The 25,082-nt window shown below is 40.9% G+C and overlaps 1 long non-coding RNA gene across 1 annotated transcript; it reads left to right on the top strand.

Annotated features, from left to right (window-relative positions):
- The first annotated feature begins 2,779 nt into the window (after positions 1–2,779).
- On the top strand, positions 2,780–25,082 carry LOC115415224 (uncharacterized). The gene is made up of 3 exons (XR_003934778.1): positions 2,780–2,916; positions 15,422–15,426; positions 25,070–25,082. It is a non-coding gene; the product is annotated as an uncharacterized LOC115415224 (long non-coding RNA).

Below are 25,082 nucleotides of genomic sequence, written 5' to 3'. Positions count from 1 at the left end.
ACTTATCAAACATCCCTGCATAATGCGAATCTACTCCGACAAAGTGAAAAGAAAAATCTTTTAATTAAAAGGAAGCAAGCAAACAAAGTAAAAGCCATGGCTAATTATATTCAATCAGTTTGCAATCATAATGTTGCATGTCTCAATTATAGGATTTCAATATCCTCATCACTGTAATCGCATACGGCATGTTTGGATTTGAGCAGCCCCGGCCCACTCTGTTTAAAAATGCCCACCCAGCTTCCTATTATAGCACGCTGCCTTTGGGATAATTGATTTGGTTTAGTATAATAGAAGACAGTGAACAGGAAAGTCTCAAAGGAAATAGGACTGTCATCTGCCTTCCATTCTAATAAAACACATTGTACCCTCACCTCAATCTCCTGATCTCAAAAACTAATGAAGCTGTATTTGCATACAGACTGACACCGCGTGGATAGGCAAAATCTACGAGGCTCCGCATGCGCTAAATTGTTTTGTCTTTCAAGAAACTGTCTATTTTGGTGCATGACAGGCTTAAGAGAAAAACATGGTTCTCACATTGCAGGAGAGAAAACAAATGGTTATAACAAAGTACTTTCAGCTTTCTGAGATGTGAGTGTTGTTCCTGTCCAAAAGAAGGACAATACAGGTGATGTTTAGCAATAACTTAATACTTTTCTGCAGTCAGCTAAATTAGAAAAGGGAACATTATTACTTATATTTAACCAAGGTCACAATATCACTGCAGGAAATGACGAGCTTTCAATGTTGAGGACAGGAAGAGTAGTATATACGGCTGCAGTGTAGTTAAGAAGTGTAGTGTATTTTAAAGGTACTTGTACTTTACTTCAGAATTTCATATCTCTTCATCTTGAACCTTCATAATAACAGGCAGCTGCTTATACAAACAGTCTAGTTGAGGGCCTTGTTGTTGTTGATGTTGTTGGATCACCAAATAAAGGTCCCCCTTGTAAACGACTCAGATGTTTAATTTCAACAGCTTCTCAAGGCCCGAGGATGTAAAATATGAATTAAAGAGAAAAAAAAGACTTGTCAAGAATAAAGTCCACCCCAAACAAATCTAAGTAAGTATATGTCTCAGATCTTAAGTTTTTCTTCCTTCTTAACCCTTTATCGGGGGAGTGACAAACATTAAATATGGGGCCGATCCTGTGCCTCATTGAGGTCAAGAGGCATGTTGGTTTTTATAACTATACAGTGATTCAGAGTGATTTTCTAGAAATTTTGAAGCTGTAAATACTGAATGAGTGATTTTTTTTTTGTCAGTTTATGACCTTTAACAGTTTTATTGCATGTGTTTACTTTTTAGCAAGTGCTGCTTGGATGTTTAATGGCAAGAAGAGGGAGACTGTTGTCACACCAACCGATCTGGAGGAGGTAGATGACGATGTCCAATAACACACTAAGGTTGAAATTTTGAATTTCATAGTATTTCAATGACAGCCCTGCGATGAACTGGTGACATGTCCATGACCCCCTCTTCGCCAATAAGTAGCTGGGATAGGCTCCAGTGACTCCCACGACCCTAGTGAGGATAAACCGGATTCAGATAATGAATGAATGAATGAATGAATAGTATTTCAATGAGTGCCCTATAAAGGATTAATCCAGTCATTATATGATGATCTACTGGATTATCTTTTCAACATTTGTAAAAAGGTTCCAGCCCACCTCGACCAGACCTATTTGACTAATCCATCTAACATACACTGATCAGTCATAACGGGTCATTAAAGCCAGGTGTTGACCAGCTGTACATGTAAAGTGTCATGAGGTAACTTTTGTTATGATTTGGCACAAATAGATAGAATTTGACTGATAACATTGAGCCCACTGACAGGAGAAGTGGTGATAATATTGACTATTTCATTCCAATGGGACCTTTCACAGGGTTGGATATATCAGGCAGCCAGTGAATATTTAGTCCATAAAGCTGATGTGTTGGAATTAGGGATGGGAATTGAGAACCAGTTCTTTTTGAGAACCAGATCCCAGTAGCTCAATTCCTTGGTATCGTTTGCTTGCCTGCTTAACAATTCTGCTTATCGATTCCGCCTTCGTTGCGCATGCGCAATGACGTCATGCGTACGCTGCATTGTTTTGGTCAGAACGTAGCTAACATGCTGTTGAGACATAAACGGTCTAAAAAGACGACAACAGGTCCACTTGTAACACTGTCAAAGCTTCCCTTTCTTCAAAAAGGTGGAATCCCTCCAATATGTTCAAACATTTGTCCACAGCATGGGATTCATTTGATTCACTACTTAGCGGCATTTATGAATCTAGCAGCAGAGTGAACACCAGGCCGTCATCAGGGCCCAGTTCTGGTTCCGGGGCGGGCAACAAACGTCACACCCCTTCAAATACAAGTTTCCGAAGGTAGGGGAAAGGAAATGAGGCGCACAGCAACGGGAGGTGGGCAGAGTCGAACCGGTTCCACGTAGTGGAAATGTGGCAATAGAGGAATTAGTAAAGCATCTTTAGTTTCACTTTCACTGTATGCCCCCCCCCCCCCAAACCAGGCCCGACATCATCTGTTATTATTTGTACATACTATATATGTTATATTTTCTGTGCAGAGATGGAAATATCAAAGACAGTTAATGCAAACACACCCGTTTGTACTCTTTTATCCCCTCACCCAATGAGAATCGATAAGAGAATCAATAAGAGAATCGATAAGGAATTGGATCAATAAGCAAACTCGAAAATGGAATCGGAATTGTTACATTCTTATCGATTCCCATCCCTAGTTGGAATCACCAACATGAGCAACGTAAGGAACTGAGTGACTGTGACCTGGTCCATATTGGAACAGTGATGACTGGGTCAGAGCATCTCCACAACTGCAGGTCTTCTTGGGTGGTCCTGGTCTGAAATGGTTAGTACCAACCAAAAAATGGACCAAGGAAGGTCATCCCGATTTCAGACCAATTGAGCGTCTGTTGGAGGTGTTGGATAAATAAATCCAATCCATGGAGGTCCACCTCTCTACTTCCAGGACTTCAGGGACTGGTTGTTAACATCTTGGTTCACATACCACCTTCAGAGGTCTGGTGGAATCTAGGTCAGAGCTTTTTTTATGGAAAAAGAGGAACTACACATATTAGACAGGTGGTAATGTTCTGCTCCCATAGATGCTGGATTGTTTCAGATGTTGTTTTGAGACCACTTTTGGTAGGTTCAAACCACTTTGGGAATGTAACATGATCTGGAGATGCTCTGACCCAGTGATTTGACCATCACAATTTCTCTCTTGTCAGAGTTCCTCAAATCACCACACTATTTTTGCTGTTTCTAATACATCAACTTTGAGGTCTCTTGGAGATTACATGTCAGTCAAAATTAGTACCACTTTACTTGTCAGTGGTCAGAGCGTTATGGCTGATGAGTGTACAATTACATAAAGAAGTTAACAGCAGCTCAACAGTAACCTGTACTTGTGCATAAATACCATATAGAAGAAGCAAATACTGATCTATAAATGATCTGGAGTTGCATTTTGCCTTTAACCCATAAAGACCCAAACATCCACCACTGACCAAAACCATCTACTGATCTAAAATGTTTAATACCTGTTGATCCACTAATCCAATCCATACGAGAAAATAATTAGTGTAAAATGCAGTTTATCATCTTTTCATAGTCATCAAATGTGACCCATTTGGACGCTCAGAGGCTCCGTAGTGAACGTGGAAACATCATCATCTTCTACAACATTGATTCACCATTAAAACCCATGGAGATGGATCAATGACAGTGGTTGGAGATACTTGGTTTATATTCATTTAATGATATATTTTACTGCAAATATATTTTACATCACTTTTTCTTCAATTTTCTCTGTTTTTGATATAATAACCCTCAACTTTAATTTGAGCTTTTATGGACTGTCTATATGATCAGAGAATTAAATATAAAATATAGGAAAATACCAGATTTTTACTCAAAAATGCAAAATACTAAGCATCATATTAGAATAAATGGTGATAAATTACTTCAGAAACATTAAAAATAAAGAAAATTTCATATGGGAACTGCCACTAAAGTAGCACTGGGTCTTTATTGGTTTAAACATCATGGATTTTTGGAGATGAGGCAATGGCCGTCATTTTGCCACTTGCAGTATTGTTGCAAAAACAGTCTCCGACAGCTCAAAAAAACCTTTCCTCATAGTGCACAATAACAGATGGCCAAGGAGATAGTATCAGTTGCCAGCATTTTCCCTAAGGTTATAAGACTTTAACCGTTTTTGTACAGCATCTAAACTGAGCTGAAGAAGACAAAAATCTGTCTTTACAGATATTAATATTATTTTCCTTTAGCAGGAGTATGACTCAAGCATTTAACTATAAAGGAGCATTAATACATTGTTGTATAAAGTGCACTCCTTAGTATTGTGTCTGTCACAGAGTTCTTTCCTGTTACTGTTCAACTCATTTGACAAATGAGTTTCACACTCTTTTCAAGGTTTGGTCAAGAATGAGTGGCACTTGAGACACATAATCCAATAATAAGATTTTTTTTCCCTTGACAATATACTGCAGTGGCTCATTTATTACTGGTAGAAGGAGAAAATAATGGACTTGTTCAACATATGTCATGTATGATATGATTATTCTGATTATCTTTTTAAACCATAGGTTTTCGTGCAATTACTCATGCCAATATTAATGTCAATATGTCAATGCTGTAATTTCCCTCCTGTCACTCCACCGCTGCACACCAAATATTAGCCATCTGTTGCAGCCGTGTGTAGAGGTACACATCTATCCTATCTGTACAATAAGGAGTTGATTATGAATGATGTTTAATAGGCACTCTGCTGAAGCTTTCATGAGCTGGAATTTCCATAACTCATTATCCTACAGGTCTAATAACTGTAATCATATTAATTCATGGAGTACAGACGCATAAATCAAACATATTCATATTTAGAGGACGTAAGAATTCTGTTAACGGCTGTTTATTATTTTCTGATGGATGATTTTCAATTGGGCTGTCATTTGTCTTCTCACAGATCAGGGGCAAAATGAAGTCAGTTAAAAATAAATAAGTAAAATTTTAGGGAAAAAGTCGCACTTCTTCACTGAATGACTTATCAAGTTGAGTCTTGGGTCAAACAAAACAATGGATTAGCCAATGGTAGTAAATTCAAAGGTTATGATCAGAAAACAGTGACGGTAAGACAACGATTTTAATCATTGTTTCAGAATGCAACTTTTACTTTTGCACTTCTTCGGCTCATTAAGTGCATTTTAGTGTTAATTTAGTGATGCAAAGTTTGTCACATTGGTCTGCTGTTGTATAAATTTATACTTGACATATACTGGTGTTGGATCGTTGGCATGTTTTAGATATTTGCCCATTTAAGTGCTTGGTGTTTGGATTTTGTTCTGTTTTCCAAAAATTGTTTTTGTTTATGTAGCGGTTGTGTTCGTGCATTGTGTTAAATAGGACAGAAACCGAACCACTTCAGACACCAACCATTTATTCCTGGCAGAAGAGTACACAGTTAGTGTCATCAGTAATACCCAAATGTGTTCTCACACTGTTAACCCTTTCATGTACACAAGTCACTACAGTGGACAGCTGTTCAAAAGTGTTCTGTTGTATATTCATGGATTTTGTTGTTTTAGTTCCATATCAGCCAACACAGTGGATGCTTATGCATCATCCCATACACTGCAATTCATACCATTACTGTAACTTTGCTGTTCTAGATAAACCTTATCTGCAGTAACATGTTTGAGAGTAAAAAAACTGCTAATTGTTATTAGACTGTAATTAACAGGGTGGTTTTTTTTTTTTTTTTTGCATATTATCCCCCTGCAGGTATGTTAAAATGTGAGAAAACATCAGATTGGCAGCATTAAAAATGTTTTTATTTCACAGTTTTCACACAGTATATCAGTAAACACATGTTTCTTTGGTTCTAAAACTAAACGTATGGTGTCCAGCTGAGTGGACATTTGTGTAACTCCATAAAAATAGGCTAACAAAAATCAATAGAATTATTATTTTTATGCCTAAAGAGGGATAAAAATACTCAGGAAAAAAATCGTGATTAAGGTTCTCATAATTCATGCATGAAAGGGTTAAGCTAAAATAAAAAATTGTAAGTTACCTAAAGGCGGGCATACACTGTGCGATTATTTCGATCGTTGCACACAGCTCCATCTCAAACTGTGCGAATCAATCGCAAAATCAGGCTCACGATTCATGTTCTCACACTGTGCGGACCGATGCTCATATGCGACCTGACTGCTCACACTGTAGGACCATACACCAGAGGACGTACGACACGTTCTGGTGTTGTATCCGGAAATACAACGTTAAAATACCAAGGAATCCGTAAAAGTGCATAGACGATTGTGCATTGGTGTGAGTCACGAAATGGTAGTGCTAAACAAAAACCAACGAGCTGCCTTGGCAATATGTGCCATTATCTGCGGGGAATCAAAAAAGAAGAAAAGATGACGATGTGTTTGGTGCAGGAATTGGTTGTCCAGACGAGGACAGTATGGGCTGTCAATCCTACAGCAGAAACTAGAGGTAAGCTGCAAACGCTAAATAGCCAGCAACTGTAAGCTTGTACGCTACTGTACGCTTCTGTGTTCGTGCATGCACAGTGTGAGAATTTGAGGCACATGGCACTGCTTTGACAGCGTGATGCCCTCATGAGGAGCGAGCAAGGTTTCAAACAGCTCCGTTTTCCTTGCAAACACACGATTGCTGGTCGTGAGGTGGTCGTGAGGTGTTAATCACTTCTCCTTACCCCATGTACACTGCACAAAGCACAACATATGATTAGAGGCACATCTGGCCCGATCCCAGAAAGAGCCGCACGAGTGAGAAATCGTCTCTAAAATCGCACAGTGTATGGCCTCCTTAACTCACCACATGTTAATCAGGCTAAGAACAAATTAGTAAAAACTGTCACTTTCACACAAATATATGCGCAACCAATAGGGAGCTAAATGTTACACAAGTATAATAATGTAAAACAACCACTTAAATATGAAATTAAGATAAATAATGTAAAATTATGACAGGACTGACAGTAAGTGTACCTACCAGGCAGACAGCACATCAGAACTGTTGCTATCTCCCTGAGGTGCCCGACCCTAGTCAGCAGTCATTCGATGATGATATAATAAAATTGTAATTAATACAATAACAGTGTGAGAAACAGCAAGTGGAATACCACATTACATACATCAACTCTGTTATATTTAGCTTTTAGCCAATGTTCTTCTGATTACGTGGATGTATAGTATGTGCATGTTGCTACAAACGTCGCATAGCATTGCCATGGCAACAGAAATGGCACGACAGTTGCAGCCAGGTTTAAGAGGCTACAGTTCATGCAGGTTTAACCCTTTATAGCACACTCATTTAAATGCTCTGAAATTAAAAATTTCAACCTTAGTGTGTTAGTGGACATCTTCATCTACCTCCTCGTTGGTTGCCATGACAACAGTCTCCCCCCTCCAGCCATAAAACATCCGAGCAGCACTTGCTAAAAACAAAATTTAGAGAGAATTTAAGGGTCAGAGGACAAAGATAATGAAGATAATGTGCGACTAAATCATCAGTGATGGTGCTCTTCTATTGATCCTGATGTCATTTCATTGGTAATGAACAGAATGAGGTACTGGTTAACTCTTTATAGGGCACGCATTGAAAAACGCTGAAATTCAACGTTTCAGCCTTAGTGTGTTATTGGACATCGTCATCTACCTCCTTGTTGGTTGCCATGACTACAGTCTCCCTTCTCTTGCCATAAAACATCCGAGCAGCACTTGCTAAAAAGTAAACACATGCAATAAAACAACTGTTATAAGGTCATAAACAGACAAAAATCACTTGTATTCACTATTTCTATAAAACCGCTCTGAATCACTGTATAGTTAAAAACTAACATGCTTCTTGACTTCAGTGAAGCAGGAGATCTGCCCCATATTTAATGTTTGCAGAAATTACCAAAAATAGTCACTTGTCCGATAAAGGATTAAGAGGGAAGAAAAACCTAAGATCTGAGACATATATTTGCTTAATTTTTATTTTTTTTTTGGCTTGTATTATTGACAAGTCTTTTTTCTCTTTAATTTATGGTTTTCATCCTCGGGCCTTGAGGAGTTGTTGAAATTAAACATCTGAGTCGTTTACAAGGGGAACCTTTATTTGGTGATCCGACAACATCTAACAAGGCCCTCAACTAGACTGTTTGTATAAGCAGCTGCCTGTTATTATGAAGGTTGAAGAAGAAGAGATATGAAATGGCAAATTCTGAAGTGAAGTACAAATAGTTGTATTCCTAACTACACTGCAGCCATATATACTTCACTTCTTGTCCTCAACATTGAAAGCTGGTCATTTTCTGCAGAGATGTTGTGACCTTGGTTGAACTGTGCATTTAACAACTAAAAGGGTTCTATCTGCGCTCTTCTGTTTTACTTTATTTTAATTGAATATTATTTATGTTTTAATTGTAATTGTGTTTTTAACCTGTCTCTTTTCCATTTTTGTAAAGCACTGTGAATTGCCCTAGGTATGAATTGTGCTATGCAAATAAAGTTGCCTTGCTTTGAGTATAAGTAATAATATTTGCTTTTCTAGACTGCAGAAAAGTACTAAGTCATTGCTAAACAAAAAAACAACCACCAAAGAAAACCCCAACATTCTTTTTGGCTTAACTGAGGCATGGGATTGGCCTCATACTTAATGTTTGTGGAAATTGTGGAGGAAAAATGATTTTTTTTTGCTGATTCATTCTGTCTAAGCATTTTGTCTAAACTTTGTACTTGTCATTCTGATGATTTTAGACTTTGTATTTGCTATACTGAGCAAATCAATAGAATCTAATCAAAACCAGACACTGTAGGGACATGTGAATGGAACTTAGGTAAACATGTTTACATGACCTGCACAGTATAAAGGCTCTTTGACTTCTATGAGTCTTTGTCCAGTCTTAGCAGACTGCACCCTGTTTGGCCGAACAGAAACTTTGTCTCTGAAACTTTTGTTGATCATTGTGCTTATTGCTGGTTGTTCATTTTAAATGAAAATATTATTCTGTAATAAATTGATGTAAATCTACAAGCTCATTGTGCTTCTGTCTCACTGTGAGGTTTAGGCCCCGACAGAAATTACCAAAAATAGTCACTTGCCCAATAAAGGGTTAAAGGTGAATTATAACCCCTTGACAATAAGTCCCAAACAAGAAATATGCTCATGGTTTAAGAGGATGTTTTAATCTACCTTTCTAAAGATGAATAAATGAAGCACACTTGGAGCATGCTAAAAATTCAAATTGTACTTGAATGCATTAAGATTCAGTTTTGTTTTGCCCCCGACACCAGCCCAGGAGATACAGCAAAAGGACTGCTTATCTCTTTTTCATCTGAGGAGTAGTAATGATATTTCCATATCTTCATCTGAGGCAGGGAAATGTTTAATTACAGAGCCATGTGGCCCCAGACTGTATCTGCAAAGCAATGAAAAGGTATTAACCTCGGCGGTGCTGCCTCGGAGGCCACATTCACACCATGGGAGATGAGGCTGATGAGATGGAGGAGACGAGAGAGGGAAGGAGATGATGAGAAGTGGCATAGCAGCCTCTTGTCCAGTTGCAAGGTCAGAAGCTGATATCCATCCGGAATGGCCACACATCCTTTGAATCCAGTGTATTTCTTATGCTAATCGTGTTTATTCTCTGAGGAGGTTTCACAACGAGCAGAGAGGAGCACTAATGTATACTTCGACTTTATGGTGACACAAGATACATTATAAGTCATCAAAAGTACATTGTAAGTGTATTCCAAGTCTATTATATTTTGTATTACGACGGCCTAATAGCATATGAAGCTGCATGTACACAATGCAAATGTAGCCACACGAGAAAGAAGCCGATAACTCCTAAAATATAACCAAATTGTCTTGTAGTCAGCAAAAAACTCTGCCAACGGGATAAGCAAATTTTGCTCAGCTAAATTTCTAAAATCTAGAGTAGAAATCAAGTCACTGAGGGACAAAGAGCCTTAGAGCAAAATACAACTTACAGGCAAAAACACACACAGCTATTTAAGACAGACTTAACTGTGAAGTTGCACAAGTGGTCTCTCTTTAAAAATAAGGAAAACATTAAAAAAAAAAAAAAAAAAAAAAAAAGGGATCCGAATTGCTTAGTCCTCATGAGAGTCCTGGAGTCTATCCCTGCAGACTCATCTTAGCGCTGTCTAATTTGCTACCTGTCTGGTTTACAGTTTAAGCCCATGCTTTCCCACCTGCAGATTTGGACCACAGTTCAGCCAAACTTTGGTTCAATTAAAAAAAAAAAAAAAAAAAAAACAATTTCAGCCCACATCAAGCAGAAATATGGCTCAGAGCGTGTCTTGGGTGTAAACAGTTTTTTGGGTAGTTTGGTTCCAGACCAATTACAGGATGTTATGGCAGGTAATGTCAGCAATTAAACAAAAAAAAAGAAAGGGAACCAGAGGGAAACATGAGCTAAGGCAGTGCATGGGGTGAGTAATAAAATAATAAAGTGGTCCAACAAATTAAAAAAAAATAAACTTGGGCGAGGAAAAAAATGCAGAATTGTTCTCAGAAGATCGGTGAGAAAGGCTGTAAAAGACAGAAAACTTTGGCATCAGCGCATAAACATATGAAGTTAATTCATTAATTTAATCTCATTCCGAAAAAAATCTACCTATCAAATTGTCCTCATTGTCAGACAAACCCTTATGTCACACAAAATCGTCATTTGTAAAAATGTAACAAAAACATAAACCTTGTTTGAGGTGTGAAAACTAAAAGTAATGAGTCAGTTTCGGAAGTATTTATAAAGTCTAATTGCTTCATTGTAAATGGAAACTGACAGATTGATTGTGAACTGTGGATCTCTGGGGTAAAAGTCAATCATTGCTTTTTATATTTTTTAATTTTTTCTGTAACACTTGCCCCAAACAAGATTTTCAGTGACAGAATAAAGATATGCAACTACGTGATTAAACTACATTATAATTTCAACACACTCATGAAATCATATTTAAAACTTGTCTCAACAACATACTGTACCTGTTTTAATTAGGTGTCATCCCATTTAACACCTTTATGCCCATGTTAGTATCTTTTCAATCTTCTAGCTCCTTTTTTCAGTGCTTAATTAAAAGGAGTGTTAAGCCCAGTTTAACATCATTACACCCCACAGACATAAAATGGCCTTAAACTGATGTGTCAGCTGGGGACAGTCAGGATTTCTTCAGTGTAGCTGTAGCTCAACAGATCAATTTGTAGGAAAACTAATTAACCTTAATGTTGGTTTGCTTAAGTATTTCAAGCTATAAAAAAAAAAGGCGAAAAAAAAAAAGAAAAAAGCATATGTAATTCAATTGCAGTTTGTGGATATTTTAAAGCAAATAAATGCAAAACTACATTAATCTGTGTATCTATTAAAGTGTCAAAAAACACAAAATGTCAAATCACCCGTAAATACATAACAACCCTGAGGTGATATTTCACTCTCATTCTACCTCTATAATTTGTTACATCATCATTTGCATGAACTCCTTGGACGTGAAGCCAGCTATTGTATGCAGCAATGAGAACATGTCTCCGAGGATGCCCGAACATAAATAATGCATTGTGTTTATGCTGACAACGTCCTCCATAGGGTATCGGTGAGAGAAGTCCTGCAGCGACAGCGCTCAGGTGGAGAGATAGCGATACGGCAGGTTGAAACAAACGTGTCGGACCATGTTGTTCCTCTCCTAGTCCTCAGCCATTTTGTCAAACATTGTAATCACCACAGGGGTGCTGCTAAGGACAGAGGAATGACTCCAGTTGTTGCTGTACTTCTGCAGCTATTTAAGTAGGCTACTGACTCTACTGTGACACGAGTGGTCCAATCCTGTCTGTCATTGTCGATTGGCAGGTGAGAAGGTGTGTGTGTGTGTGAATGGGTGAGCGTGAGCACAGATACATCACCAGAGTGACCAGGCTGATTGGCAGGCTGCCAGCTCCTATAAGCGTCACAGAACTAGTTAATGCTGGTTGCTGCAACCATTTCTTCTCCACATTTTGCAACAATACTGATAAATACTGTTGTGGAACATATGCATATCGTTAGCTTCATAGCATAGTAAAGTAATACACTATGTGGACAAAAGTATTGGGACATGTTGAATTCAGGTGTTTCTTTTCTAACAGGGGTATGGGATACAAAACAATAATGACAAATATCATAATACTTTTATATTGTGATAAATATTGTTGCATTGCATTGATTAGTTTGGTTTAAATAGTTATCTTTATTTCCATAATTTCTCAGAGATGGCTTTTACTTAATTTCCCACAACATTGACTTTGTTTTTGTTTTTATCCATGACTATGATTTTAAATGTTCTACCTCTAAATTCCTAAAAATATTTTTCATGCTGTGACTGGAAATAATCATTTTCTACCACAACTAACCATCTACTTTCTTCACATCTCCCATTGAACTTAAAGGAGATACTGATGTTTATAAATTATATGGACAAAAAAATTGGGACACATCATGTCTACAGCTGTAAGATGTCCTGCTCATGCTGATATAAACATCAATATAAATAATCATTATGATATTTATCACAGTACAAAGCTATATTATAACATTTGTCATTACTGTTTTGTATTCTAGACCCCTGTAGAAAAGAAACAATTTAATTCAACATGTACTAATACTTTATTTCCATATAGTGTATGAGTTTAGCAATTATACTATAAAGCTAATGAAATGGTGGCTTTCAATGAATACCACTGTACTAAAGTAAAGTAAGTAAAATAAACTTTATTGTCCCCTGTGGGAAATTCATCTTGGGCACAGTACTACATATCATTGCTTCACAGACAAGATAAAAAACATCATCACATGGACACATTATAACAAAGACATGGACTACACATGACAATCACAACACAGAACATATAAAGACGTCTAAAGTGCAGGGAGAAAAAAAAGTGCGAAGTGCTAAAGTGCTGTGTGTTTGTTGCATGTTGCTCTATTGCACTAGTTCTAAACATTGTTCAGCAGCTTAATGGATGTTGGGACAAATGATAATTTGAGACGGTTAGTTTTGCACTTTGGCATACGAAATCTTCTTCCTGATTGAAGAAGTTTGTATTCAAAGGACAATGGATGAGTCGAGTCTGAAGAGATTTTTGTTGCTTGTTTTATGGCCGACTGGTCATTCAGATTATCTATGGATTTATATTCTCTCATACCTATAATCTTCATTGCTTTTTTGTGCATATTGGCCAGCCTGTTCTTTAGTTGTACTGATAGGTTGCCATACCAGACTGTGATGCCGTATCTAATGAGGCTCTCAAAGATAGCTCTGTAAAAAATCTGCATAATCTGCTTGCTGACCCCATACAGCCTCAGTCGTCTTAAAAAATACAGTCTGCATATATTAACGTCAGGTACTCAACAGGGTTGGTGTTACGGGAATTCAAGGCTACATTAAGGTTTCTATATTAAAGTGGTCGTGTGGTTACTTTGTGTATACTTTATTTGAACTTTTCTTCAGTATCATCTCATTTTAGTGTTGTCTTTATGTCGGAGTAAAGCTGCAACCCACAGAGCTGAAAAGCGAAACCAATGAAGAACAAGTGACAAAACCTAAAGTTCCTCAAATGGCCACTTGAGGGTGCTATCATTCATCCATTCATTTCTACTTTTTCTGGAACACTTCGAGAGGGTTGTGGTGGTGCTATACTGGCTACCAACATCTGAAGACGTGGTACACCTGGACATGTACACCAGTTCACTGCAGCCGTTAGCTTAGGGTGTTACCTCGACTGCTGAGATATTTGGAGTCTCTGTTTATGATATGAAACTTTTGTTTCCTGACAAAACTTTACTGTTGTTATGCTTCAGTTAAATAACAGGACGATACTGTTACTTACTTACAATACCTAGCCTATTAGCTACATTAGCATAATTTTGTATTAGATAAGCTAACCTGCTAATTAGGTCAGCTGGCAGTAATTGCTTTGTTTTTGTACATTATGTGATATGGACTTTCTTGTTATGAAAAACAATAATGTGAAATTAACCTACTCGATGAAACTGAAGATGAGACTGTTAACCAGAAAAAGTAAACCATGCAGATAATTTAACTGATATGTATACTTGTAGTTTGAGGCCTGTAGTCTTGCAGTTGTTAGCAGCTTTAACGTGGCTAATGGAGAAAAATGTTTTGAATTTGGGCGCCAAATTCTAAACCACAGAGAGACATCATCTCCCAGTGTAGACTATTGTACGAATGGTATTTAGTCCTGGATAATGGGAGGTATAATCAGAACTGGATTTGTCTACAGCTTTGAATTCAAAAGACAATGAGATATATTTTCATGCAAAAAAAACAATGGGAGAGGGACCTGCATGAGGAAATACCAAAGGAGATATGGTCAGAGGGGTGGAAATCTCAAAACTGTACTACAAACTCACTATCATGGAGGGATTTTTGTTGGAAATGTCTGGCCCGTTTCTTTATTACACCTGCACGAAAATCACATTTTTCTGGAGTTCATTTTTACTGCTGGAGGGAGCGCGGTTCACTCAAGGCAGATCAAGCACGTGTATTCTGGTCGTGTCCTGGTATTGTTGGCCTTTGGGGAGAGATGATTAAATTGATGTATTCAGTTTTTGGTGTTCATTTTGATATGTCGTTGGCTACATTATTTTTTAGCATTCCCCCAGAGGAATTACAGGAAAGTGACATATATTTGTTTAGAATACTGCTTGCCACAGGCAAAAAAGCCATCATCAAATACTGGCTTAAAAAGGACCCTCCCTCAATTTCCTTGGTGATAAAAATTGTCAACCAAATCCATTTAATGGAAATGATGACATACAATCGCCGCCTACAACAGCATAAGGGTGTAAAGCACTGGAAAAAATGGGACTTCTTCACTCAATCTGTGGACAGTAAACAGTACGTAAATGTCTGAATGTACCTGTGACCTGTGACTGTGTTTCTGTTTGTTTTGTATTTTATATTAAAACAATAAAAAATAAAGTACAAAAAAAAAAGAACTGGATTTGTCAATCTCTTGTTTTGGCAATCTGTTGTCCAGGCTCATATCAACAATAAATGTTTCCAATAAATGTCTCCTGTGTAAAATCACCCAAACAGTCTCCTGAGATTTTCTCTTTCTTCAGTATTTTCCGCACAATATCACTTCAAACCAGTTTAGATGTGTATTATAACCACCAACGGTCACTTCCATATCATATTCTGGATTCTGTTGGGTCTCTGTAAACTTAATTTGATTCTGATTTGAATTGATAAAGCACTTTGTGACTCTGTCTGTGAAAAGTGCTCTATAAATAAAATTTACTTACTTACTTACTTACTTACTATATGAGGACATGTTAACCCATAAAGACCCAAACATCCACCAGTGACCAAAACCATCTACTGATCTAAAACATTAAAAACCTATTGATCCACTAATCCTATCAATACATGTAATAAATACAGTTTGTCATGGTTTACATGATCATCAAATATGGCCCATTTGGATATTCAGAGGCACCGTAGTTACCGTGGTAACACCGTCATCTTCTACAGCATTGATTCACCAGTAAAACTCATGGAGTTGGATCAATGACAGTGGATGGATACACTTGTTTTATGCTCAGTTATTGACATATTTGTTGAAAAAGTCAGTCTTTTGTCAGTTTTCTCTGTTTTTGATATAATAACCTTTGACTTTACTATGAGTTTTCATGAACATCAGCATGATCAATGGATAAAATATAGGAAAAAACCTAATTTACACTAATAAAAAAACCCTAAATACAGAGGAGAATTTTATAATAAATGGTGGTAAATCACTTATGAAAGGTTAAATAGAGAGAAAAAATAATTTGGAAACTGCCACCAAAGTAACACTGGGTCTTTATGGGTTAAGCAGCCCAAAAATCCCACACACTGATTTGCTACATAGCTGGCTCTGAGTATACAGCTCTGGAAAAAAATAAGAGGGGACTGCAAAATGATCACTTCTCCGATTTTACCATTTATAGGTATGTGTTTGAGTAAAATGAAATTTTTTGTTTTATTCTCTAAACTACTGACATTTCTCCCAAATTCCAAATAAAAATAGTTTCCTAGAGCATGTATTTACGCAACATGACACATGGTCAAAATAACAAAAAGATGCAGACCTCAAATAATGCAAAGAAAACCAGTTCGTATTCATTTCTAAACTACACAATACTAATGTTGTAACTTGGGAAAAGTTCAGACATCAGTATTTGGTGGAATAACCCTGATTTTCAATGACAGCTTTCATGTGTCTTGGCTCTCCAACGTTGCTGTTGGATCACTTTATGCAGCTCCTGCCAGAGAAATTCTAGAAGCTCAGCAATCTTCGATGGCTTGTGTCCATCCAACTTCCTTCAGAAGTTTTCAAAGTGGGTTCAGGTCTGGATATTGGGCTGGCCATGACAGGGTCTTCATCTGGTGGTCCATCATCCACACCTTTATTGACCTAGTTGAGGCCAGGAGCATTGTCCTGATAGAAAAAAACAGTCCTCAGAGTTTGGGAACATTGTCAGAGCAGAAGTCCAGTAGTTTTCAATAGTTATTTTTTCTTTCCAATCACTTTTGCGGTACTAATAACACTGTTTTTGCCTGTTGTAGAAGATAGTGATGGCCACAGTAGTGGTTTTTATACTTCTTTTTTCTTAAATAAGACATGGATCAGGTGTTTATTAAGTAGAATACAGTGTGCTTGTGTTAGAATTCAACGGACACAGGAATGGAATGGCTGTCATACATGTGTAATGGGACTAGTACAAAGGCTGAACCCAAATGCAAGACCAGAACGCAGATGACCAATTGAGAGTGTTTATTAAACACAATCACAGTAGTAAAAACACAGCACAAAATAGTTAACACGTCTGTGAAGGCGTGTGATTCTTGACTCTTCGTCCGGGCTGTGAACGGGGAATATGGATGGTCAGCACGGCCGAGCCGGAGGATTCCCGTCAACACCCCGACTAGGGCAAAACAGAGGATAGTCAAAAAAACAAGCCAGGTCATACACAGGAGGGCAATTCAGGAGGCAACGGGACATGAGGGATAGGCTACTCACGGTCAGGGTCCAGGCGAGGGTCGAAACACAAGGTAACACGTTGGAGGCTGAGGTAATCAGGGAATAGGCAGAATCAGAAGTCGAAGTACGAACCAGGTCAGAACCAGACGAGCAGGCAGACAAGGAACAGGCAGAATCGGTGGTCGGAAGGCAAAACGGGTCAAGAACGGGCAGACAGACTGACAGGTATCCAAAAACGCTGGTAAGTGAGCACACAAAGGTAGAACACAAACTGGCAAAGGAACAGGGGAAAACACAGGGTTTAAATACACAAGAGGGAGGGAAGACAATAGGACACAGGTGGAGACAATCAGGGAGGAGTCAGGTAATCAGGAGCAGGTGAAACAATCAAGGAGGGGAAGTAAAGACACCAGACATGACACAAGAGGGAAACTTAACAAAATAAAACAGGAAATGACAGAGAAAACAGAAAAGACAGACACAGTCTGGGAGCAGACATGACAGTACCCCCCCCTCTAGGGGATGGCACCGGACGGCCCAGGAACCTCCGGGTGGCGGTGATGGAAGTCCCGGATCAGGTCCGGGTCCAGGATGTAAGAGGCGGGCACCCAGGAACGCTCTTCAGGGCCGTATCCTTCCCAATCCACCAAGTATTGAAATCCTCTTCCCCGGCGACGGGCCGCTAGGAGCCGGCGAACAGTGTAGGCTGGGCCTCCATCAATGATCCGGGGTGGCGGTGGTGGCTGGGTGGGAGGGACTAACTGGCTCTCCTTAGCCGGTTTAACTTGACTCACGTGGAAGGTTGGGTGTATCCTCATGGTCCTAGGTAGCTTCAGGCGAACAGAGACAGGATTAATAATTTTTGAGATAGGAAATGGGCCCACGAACCTGGGTGCCAATTTGCGGCTCTCCACCCTCAAGGGAAGATGACGGGTTGACAGCCACACACGTTGGTCGCACTGGTAGACCGGGGCTGGAGTCCTGTGCCGGTCCGCAGCTGCCTTGTAGACCCCCGAGGCCTTCAACAGAGCTTGTCTGGCGCGAATCCAGGTCCTTTTGCATCTCCTTATCAAGGCCAGAGCTGAGGGGACGCTGACGTCCTTCTCTAGGGCCGGGAACAGAGGAGGTTGATAACCACAAACTACATGAAAAGGAGACAGACCAGAAGAAGCACAGGGTAGCGAATTGTGGGCGTATTCGACCCAGATCAGCTGGCGGCTCCGGGAAGCAGGGTTGTGGGAGGCCAAAACTCTAAGACCGGCCTCCAGCACCTGATTGAGCCGCTCAGTCTGACCATTGGACTGTGGGTGATAGCCCGAGGACAGACTAACAGACGCCCCAATAAGGGAGCAAAAAGCATGCCAAAAACGTGCAACAAACTGAGGACCTCTGTCCGAAACAATGTCTCTGGGAAAACCATGTAATCGACAGACATGATATAACATGGCCTCTGCTGTCTCCTTAGCAGAGGGGAGCTTAGGTAGTGGGACAAAGTGAGCCATCTTGGAAAAAACGGTCTACAATGGTCAACACAGTGGTATTTCCATCTGACGGGGGCAGCCCCGTCACAAAGTCTAGTGACACATCAGACCAGGGTCTACTGGGAACAGGTAAAGGGTGTAATTGACCAACCGGAGGTTTATTGGAGGTCTTACACGCAGCACAGACAGGACAGGCAGCGACGTACTCCGCCACTTCTTTCTCCAAAGCGGGCCACCAGAAGCGCTGTTTAATAACGAACGCAGTCCGCTGGACTCCCGGGTGACATGTCAGCCTGGATGTGTGAGCCCAGTGGATGACCTGCGGGCGGAGGTGAGCAGGAACAAACAGGCGGTCTGGCGGAACGCCAGCCGGGATGTCACAATCACGTAATGCATTAATAACAGACTTTTCAATCTCCCACTGCACCGCCCCCACCACACAGGTCTCAGGGAGGATAGGTCCTGGTTCAGAATCTGAATTGACAGGCATAAAGAGTCTGGACAGAGCGTCAGGTTTCACATTTTTGGAACCAGGCCGATAAGACAGTGAAAAATTGAATCGTGTAAAGAACAGAGCCCACCTGGCCTGACGGGAGTTGAGTCTCTTTGCAGACCGCAGATACTCTAGGTTCTTGTGATCCGTCCAGATCATGAATGGTATTTCGGTTCCCTCCAGCCAGTGGCGCCATTCCTCCAGGGCCACCTTGATGGCTAGCAACTCCCTGTTGCCGATGTCATAGTTACTTTCCGCTTTGGACAGTCTCCTGGAGAGGAAAGCGCACGGGTGAAGCCTGTTGTCCTTTGGAGAGCGTTGAGAAATGACTGCCCCAACCCCCAGATCAGAGGCGTCCACCTCCACGACGAACTGACAAGCTGGATCCGGAACCGACAGAATGGGGGCCGAGGTGAACGCCCTTTTCAGCTTCACAAACGCTGCGTCTGCTTCGGGGTTCCATCTGAAAACGGACTTGGGAGAGGTTAGAACATGCAAAGGGGCAGCCACACTGCTGAACCCCCTAATGAACTTCCTGTAGAAGTTAGCGAATCCAAGGAATCTCTGGACATCCTTACGACTGGTGGGCGTGGGCCAATCCCTGACAGCACTGACCTTGTCTGGGTCCATCTGGACACTCCCCTCTGCGATGATAAAACCCAGAAAGGAAACAGACGGGTGGTGAAACTCACACTTCTCAGCTTTTACAAACAGTTGGTTTTGGAGAAGTCTTTGGAGCACCTGGCGGACGTGCTGGACATGTGACTCCTCATCCGGGGAACAAATAAGAATATCATCCAGATACACAAATACAAAAACATTGAGCATGTCACGTAACACGTCATTGACTAAAGCTTGGAAAACAGCAGGGGCGTTAGTGAGACCAAACGGCATCACTAAGTACTCATAGTGTCCACTTGGGGTGTTAAAGGCAGTCTTCCACTCGTCCCCTTCTCTGATTCTCACCAAGTGATATGCGTTACGGAGGTCTAACTTGGTGAATACTTTGGCTCCGTGTAATAGTTCGAATGCTGAAGACATGAGGGGTAATGGATATCTATTACGGATGGTAATGTCATTAAGGCCACGATAGTCAATACAGGGGCGTAATGTCTTATCCTTCTTGTCGACGAAGAAAAACCCTGCCCCGGCTGGAGATGAGGATGGACGAATCAGGCCGGCCGCCAGGGACTCATCAATATACTTTTTCATTGCGGCCGTCTCTGGGCCAGACAGAGAATACAGCCTCCCCTTAGGGGGGCAGGTACCAGGACGCAAATCAATAGCACAGTCATACGGTCTGTGAGGGGGCAGCGCAGTAGCGCGTGACTTATTAAATACCTCCTTAAGATCGTGATAACACTCGGGTACCTTACTAAGAGCAGGGAACACCGTCTCCTGCTCCTCCGGAGAGATGACAGGTGCCACAGTGACCTGAACTGGCTTGGATGGAGGATCAGGAATCCGGACCCCCTCACAACAGGAACCACACCCCTCTCCCCAAGCTTGGACCTTCCCCGTTTGCCAGTTAATACAGGGGTTATGGAAAGATAGCCAGGGGTGACCTAATATAAGAGGGTGAGAGTCAGAACGATAAACATGAAAACTGATTTCCTCAGAGTGACCATCTTTGAACCGGACAGTAACTGATTGAGTCCGTTGAGTAACTCTACAGATAATATGATTGTCTAAAGCCCTCGCCTCCAGGGGCTTCAGAACCGGGAGCAGGCTGAGGTGGAGCTGCTTAACTAATTCTTCATCCATCAGATTAGCGTCTGACCCGGAGTCTATCAGGACTGGAAGCTGCAGAGACACAGAACTAGAGCACACACAGACCAAGGGCTGAACACGAGAGGCGCTGGACACACAGAACGTTCTGCTCAAAAGAGAGTCCTCACCTGCCATCGTTCTAGGTTTCACTGGGCAGTTGCTGACTCGGTGCCCCTCCTGACCACAGTATAGGCACAGACCAGCCACCAGACGGCGTTGACGTTCCTCTGCCGACAGACGAGTCCGACCCACTTGCATCGGTTCCACTTTCGAACCCCCGCTGGACTCAGGTACTGGGTGAGGGGGTTCTGAGTGGGGCTTACTCACGGAGGGCTGGCGGTTCCATGATGGTTCTGGCTGCCAAAACGCCGACTGGTCAGTAACCCAAATAGCAGCCTCGATGACATCATCCAGTGAATGGAGTTCCTGCCGGAGCGCCATCTCACGACCAACGGTGCGGTTGAGACCGCTCTGGAACGCAGAGATCAAAGACTTCTTGTTCCATTCAGATTCTGCTGCTAGAGAACGAAACTCACTGATATACTGCCTAATGGGGCGATCTCCCTGCCTCAGCCTCATGAGTCTTTGACTGGCCTGTGGTCCGCGGATAGGATGGTCGTAAATCCTTTTTAGCTCAGCCATCAAACCCGAGGCTGACTGAGTGATGGGAGACCCTTGTTCATAGGCTGCGTTGAACAGGCTTAAAGGAGGGCCTTCCAACAGGCTAGCAATATATGCAACCTTAGCTAACTCATTAGCAAAACGGCGGGGCTGGGAATCAAAAATGAGCTGGAGTTGTGTACAAAAATTACGGCAAGTATCAGGGTTACCTGTGTACTTAGATGGAGGTGGGATGTTAGGTTCCTCCAAGGTTTTAACGGGTGAGACAGAGTTAATATTCTCGACTGGCGGGACCGGAGCAGAAGCCTGATTACGGGAAAACTGTGAGGACAGCTGAGTCATCTTGTCCACCAGGGAGTGCAAAATCTGTTCATGTCCCCCCAGACGTTGCCCCTGGGACCTGACTGCCTCCTGGACCTGATCTAGGTCTGCTGGGTTCATCTTATTGGCCAGTTTGTACTGTAATGGGACTAGTACAAAGGCTGAACCCAAATGCAAGACCAGAACGCAGATGACCAATTGAGAGTGTTTATTAAACACAATCACAGTAGTAAAAACACAGCACAAAATAGTTAACACGTCTGTGAAGGCGTGTGATTCTGGACTCTTCGTCCGGGCTGTGAACGGGGAATATGGATGGTCAGCACGGCCGAGCCGGAGGATTCCCGTCAACACCCCGACTAGGGCAAAACAGAGGATAGTCAAAAAACAAGCCAGGTCATACACAGGAGGGCAATTCAGGAGGCAACGGGACATGAGGGATAGGCTACTCACGGTCAGGGTCCAGGCGAGGGTCGAAACACAAGGTAACACGTTGGAGGCTGAGGTAATCAGGGAACAGGCAGAATCAGAAGTCGAAGTACGAACCAGGTCAGAACCAGACGAGCAGGCAGACAAGGAACAGGCAGAATCGGTGGTCGGAAGGCAAAACGGGTCAAGAACGGGCAGACAGACTGACAGGTATCCAAAAACGCTGGTAAGTGAGCACACAAAGGTAGAACACAAACTGGCAAAGGAACAGGGGAAAACACAGGGTTTAAATACACAAGAGGGAGGGAAGACAATAGGACACAGGTGGAGACAATCAGGGAGGAGTCAGGTAATCAGGAGCAGGTGAAACAATCAAGGAGGGGAAGTAAAGACACCAGACATGACACAAGAGGGAAACTTAACAAAATAAAACAGGAAATGACAGAGAAAACAGAAAAGACAGACACAGTCTGGGAGCAGACATGACAACATGCTGATTTTAGAGGAAATTAATTTTTTCCAAAGCTGTGTATGAGAGACATTAAGGCAGTGATTTTCACAGTTTGTGTGTTCAAGATACACCAAAGGCCAAGGCAAAATCCTTAAGGTTCACCCATATTCTTATCCCCTAAATGCCTCTTATAAGTCCCACCATCTGTTAACTCCATGAACAGCAGGTTCCCTATTTTAAAGTAATGTCTTTGGAGCACATTTTTGCCTGTGTATTGGGAAATGAGTACATATAAAGTGGAATTAACTTTTTTGACTCACCATGACTTTAGTATTTAATTATTAAAAATGCTGCAGTAGAACAACTTGAAAATGATCACAGAGGCACTTAAGGGCAGGTCGCACAAGATTATTGTGGAGTTTATTGAAAACATTCATTCATTCATCTTCTGAACTGCTTTATCCTCTTGAGGGTTGCGGGAGAGCTGGAGCCTATCCCAGCTACATTTAGAGCGAAGGCGGTGTACACCCTGGACATGTCACCAGTTCATCGCATAGAGACAAACAACCAATCACTCTTTTATTCACACCTGTGGGCAATTTAGATTTACCAATTAACCTTTTAGGGCATGTCTTTGGAAGGTTGAAGGAAGCTGGAGTACCCAAAGAAAACCCATGCAAACACAAAGAGACCACGAAAACTCCACACAGAAACACCCCCCCCATCAGCTGGTGTTGGAATCGATCGCAGGACCTTCTTGCTATGAGGCAACAGTGCCAACCACTGCACCCAATGAAAACAATTACAGAAAAATTGTCTTAGAAATGTACCAGTGAATTATGTTATGAGCATCTAACTATTAAAATGTTGTAGCTGTATGTATTTAATCAAAGGAAAAAAAAAATAGATATAAAATCAATGACTTTAAACAATGGTTGTAGTTAGTTAAGTACAGATCTGAGTTTACATACAGTTGAATGCATCATGAGTTGCAAAGATACACCTGAATGCATCCTGAAGTCAAAATCTGACACAAAAACCAGCCTTTTTTTTATTTTCTGATATTTACTCACCCAAGGCAAACACTACACACATTATGCACTTGTTGAATGTTAATTTCAGAACAATTTTTAAGTTGTATTGTATTGCAGTGAGAATAATCAGACCCTCCAGGATTTTGCAGGATTTTTTTTTTTTTATTGTTGCGGCCTAAAATGCCTGATTTTGTGGCAGCTTTTCCAAAAAATTGCAGTGAAAGTTGCGATGATTTGAGGCTTCTTTTATTAAAGTCACAGGAACATGGGCATTTGCAAATTACCTAGAACAGTCTTTTTTGAGTTTTTAGCCTTAAAAAGCACCAGGAAGCAATGATTTTAAACAAAGCAGGCTTTTTTTCATTCATTTATTCATTTGTTTTGAGCAGAAGAAAAGTTTTAACATTTTTTGTGTACAAGGAATTAATATCAGAGCAAATACATTGATAAAGATGATCAAGACAAAATAACAATTGCCATGTTCACTTGTAATAACAAAATAAATTCAATATGTACTGCTCAAAAAGGAGTGGGAAGAAGAAAACTTATTAAATCCCACCCCCATCTCACATTTATACAACACAACACATGACTTTTGCTTCCTTAATGATGTAGCGGTATATTTAGGGTTAGGGTTAGATGGGTTACATGCACACACACACACACAGACACACACACACACACACACACACACACACACACACACACACACACACAGACACACATGCACACAAAGAGAGACAGGCACACAGTTCAGCCAAACTTGGGTTTCTTTCTATCTAACACATAAGAGTAAACATTCATATTAACACCAAGTTTAATGACTATTTTCGTTTGTGAGCTCGTTTTTTAACTCCACACACAGACTTGCGCTCGCACTCCCTCACACACACACACACACGCACACACAGAAAGGAAAGCATGCCTCCACAGGTTCTTTATTCTTCTCTTCTATTGCCTTATAGAGTATATCTGCGCTAACCTTAACCCTTTCAGCTCCTACTGTTGTTCTGGATCCAACAGCCTCTGTCATTGGGACTTGTCTCGTCTTTCCTCTTCCAGTTTCAGCCGCTTTCTCTGCATGTTTTGCAGTTTAAAAGTGTCTGTGGAGCGTTCACGTTCGTTTGTGTTCCACCACAATATTGCAGGCAGTGCAGAACAGTATACTTCTGCTTTTGTGTAACACATCTGGAAACTGACTTGCATGAACTTTGGCAGTGATATTTGTCTGTAAATATGAGTGTTTTGAATCGCACGTGTCTTGATCTTCTCAACCATCAACAAGGAAGTGAACGTGATGACATACATGTCACAAAGACAGGGGTGGGCGAAAGGGGGCTAAGGTGATTAGTCAAATTTGCGGA

This window comes from Sphaeramia orbicularis, chromosome 24 (genome assembly GCF_902148855.1).
Source record: "Sphaeramia orbicularis chromosome 24, fSphaOr1.1, whole genome shotgun sequence".
Taxonomy (NCBI): domain Eukaryota; kingdom Metazoa; phylum Chordata; class Actinopteri; order Kurtiformes; family Apogonidae; genus Sphaeramia; species Sphaeramia orbicularis.
The sequence above is the reverse complement of the archived record's forward strand: the minus strand, read 5'-3'. Positions and strand labels throughout refer to the sequence as shown.